This window comes from Egretta garzetta, unplaced genomic scaffold (assembly GCF_000687185.1).
Source record: "Egretta garzetta isolate BGI_Z169 unplaced genomic scaffold, ASM68718v1 scaffold328, whole genome shotgun sequence".
Classification (NCBI taxonomy): Eukaryota; Metazoa; Chordata; class Aves; order Pelecaniformes; family Ardeidae; genus Egretta; species Egretta garzetta.
Window position 1 is genome coordinate 1,589,045 of NW_009260525.1, and position 3,371 is coordinate 1,592,415.

The window sequence follows — 3,371 nt, forward strand, 5'->3', positions numbered from 1 at the left end:
TCCCTACGATGCTTGCCTTCTAAGAAGGACAGGTCAGGTTCCTATGTTGGAGAAAAGAGCAAGATATTAAAAAGGGATAATGAGAAAATGGAACTGTACCTGAATGTATGTGCTGCACCTGAACTGAGTACATGCTGCCAGGGTTCCCCTCAATGTCAATATTAAGGCCTATGTCAAATGCCAAAGGTCAAATGCAATACATGATTCTTCTTGTTGATCTTTGATTCCCTACTCATTATCCTAATTGTACTTTCAAAGGTGTTCCTCAGGTTGTTTTGAAGAAGGGTAATGGAGGCAACTGGTTATGGAGACTGACATTTTCTGTCATGTGAGGTGACTGTTAATATTGTGCTGCCATTTATACCAGTATAAAATTATTTCTTTAATTTTCCTAGGTTTCTGTGATGATAATTTTGTAAAGCCTGATAATTCTAACTGTGTCAGGAGCAGTCTGCAATTTTATCTACTAGATTTCTTTTCACATTTTTAAATTGTCACATGTAACAGACAATACAACCCCACCCCAGTCATAGGAAAAACTATGAGGTAAGTCTTCTTGGAAGCTATGAGGGACAAGGTAACTGGGAATAGCCAGCAATGACAAATCCTGCTAGATAATCCTAATTTCTTTCTATGATAAAATCACTGGCAAAGGAAAGTAGTGTGTGCCATTTACCTTGATTTTAGTAAGGCAGTAACCTGGTAGCAAAATTGAAGAAATATTATTTGGATGGATGGAGTACAAGGCGAATGAAAACCCCACAGAACTACTCTTTGACCACTGAATTCAAGGGGAAGAGACTGAAGCTTTGAAGTTTAACTGGTTGTGGGCTATTGGTGTCATGCTTGGCCCAGTACTGAAACTGACAGTTTAATGTCTTCATCAGCAGTCTGGAACATGAGACAAAATGCAACATCATTAGAACTGTGAACAAAGCTAAACAGGGGGGAATGGCTGGTGTTCTGGATAGGAGGGCTGCCATTCAGAGCTATCTCAAAAAACTGTAGGAATGGCTGGACAGAAATCTTGTGAAGTTCAGCAAAGACAAATGTCAAGTCTTGCTCCTCAGACAGAGCATCTGCTGGCACCGGTACAAGTTGGTAACAGACTGGCTAGTGACGGCTTTGCAGAAAAGGAGCTAAGGGTCCTGGTGAATCACAGTTTAAGGTTTGGTCAGCAGAGTGGCCTTTCAGCAATAAAGGCTGACTGCATGCCGGGCTGAACTAGCAAGAATGTGTAAACACCTTGACAATACTGATAAGTCACCTCTACTCAACACTGGTGACGTTACATCTCTAATGCTGCCTCCAGATTTTGGCTTCCCCATGCAATTATCATGGAATCATAGAACACCGGGTTGGAAGGGACTTCAGTGGTGATCTAGTCCAACCTTTCTTGGCAAAATAATGATTAGATAAGATGGCCTAGCACCCTGTCCAGACGAATCTTAAAAGTGTCCAATGTTGGGGAATCCACCACTTCCCTGGGGAGATTATTCCAATGGCTGATTGTTCTCATAGTGAAAAATTTTTCTCTTGTCTTCCAATGGGAATCTCCCCAGAAGTGATTTGTACCCATTACCCCTCGTCCTTTCCATGTGACTCCTTGTAAAAAGGGAGTCTCCATCTTCTTTGTAGCCACCCTTTAAATTCAGGAACATGGTGATAAGGTGTCCCCTAAGCCTTCTTTTCTCAAGGTTGAACAAACCCTTGCAAATATGGAGACTGTCAGACCTTAGGAAGTCCAAAAGAAAACCATTAAAGCAATTAGGGCTCTAGAGCAAATGAAATATTAGGAAAGGCTGAAGAAACTGGGTTTATCTCTAAGAAGGGAAAGCTCAGAAAAAAATGTAGTTGAGCAGGCTCTGTTCAGGGCTGCATAGTGGAAGGACAAGAGGCAAGAGTAACAAGCTGCAATAAAGGAAATTCATGTTGGACTTTAGGAAAAAAATCAGTGAGAAGAACAATAACATGGTGTCCAGATGAGTTGATCATGCTTGGAGATTTTAAAAGCTCATTTGGACAAGTCCACAAGTACCTTGATCTAACTTGGAATCTATTCCTGATTTGAAAAGAAGGTTAAAGTAAATAATCTCCTGCCTTCTAATCTGAATTTTTCTGTAATTCTTCGATTCCAACACCACAGGATTGAATTATAAGACTAGCATGCAGAATTCAAAAACAGTCTTCAAAACAGGCAATTTATACCAGAATGAAAACAACGTGGGTTTGGTTTGTTTTTTTGTTTTGTTTTTCGGTTTTGGTTTTGGTTTTTTTTTCCAAAACTCCCTACTATATGACTGGTTTTATTTGATTATTGCTACAGAATGCCTGAAATGCAGCAAAGTAAGGCACAGACTTGTCGTTGACTCTACTATCAACAGAAACACTGTATCGTCTCTAAGAGTTGCACTTTCCTTACTTATTTCTCCATCAGCTGGGACCAGTCAACTTAAAATCTGCTAGTTTTCAGACTACTTATCTTCCTAAAGTTAAATAGAGTTCATATTACCCTATTATGATCATGATTTACTGTGTGTCTTAGCTTTCTGCACTCACCTGTTGAGGAGTTTCCCTCTACGGCCTTTCAAGTTTTCAGGTCTCTTAAAAAGTTTTTAAAGACAGATATAATTCAGCCTTTGAGCTCTAGTTTGACCTCAAATCCTCCCATCTTTCACAAGTGCTATCACTTACTGAAATAAAAGTATTTGTACAATTCCATAAAATCATAGCTCTTTCCTTACTGCACTTCAGATTTTTCCTGCCATCTCATGGCTTTTCCTTCAAAATTGAACCCTAATTGTCTTAAGAGCCACTGCACAATATAGTGTCAGTAAGATGCAGGTTCTCAGCCTTAAATTCATCACTGCTTCATCCTTTCTCTTCATCTCAAGGTAAAGAGATATCTGCTTGTATAGTTGGACTTTTTGAATGCTAGGTTTTAAAAACTTCAGCATAGAAATAAAGTACTGAATTTAGAAGAAAGTGAAACTATTGTGAATATTACGTACGATCAAGCATGTGAGCTCACTTTCAAGTTTTAGATTTTTTTCCTAACTTTGTGCTACTTCAAAAGCATGATTTTACCTGTAATGATTATTATTCCTGTTATCTTAACCAACCAGTTATTGAATCCATTGTCAGAGAAAATATTGTTCAACATTCCTCAAAAAATAACAAATCAACCTAGAAGTATTTTGATGTGGTACTTTCAGTCAACTGCATTTTTCAGTCAGCACAGATTCAGCTCAGCCCTAACATGCATCACATCAAATTACCATCAGTCCAATAGATGTTTCTGAATGAAGTTCAGTAACATTCTGAATAACTGCATGGTAAACCCAGTAAAGATTATAAGAGTAGTTAGAATA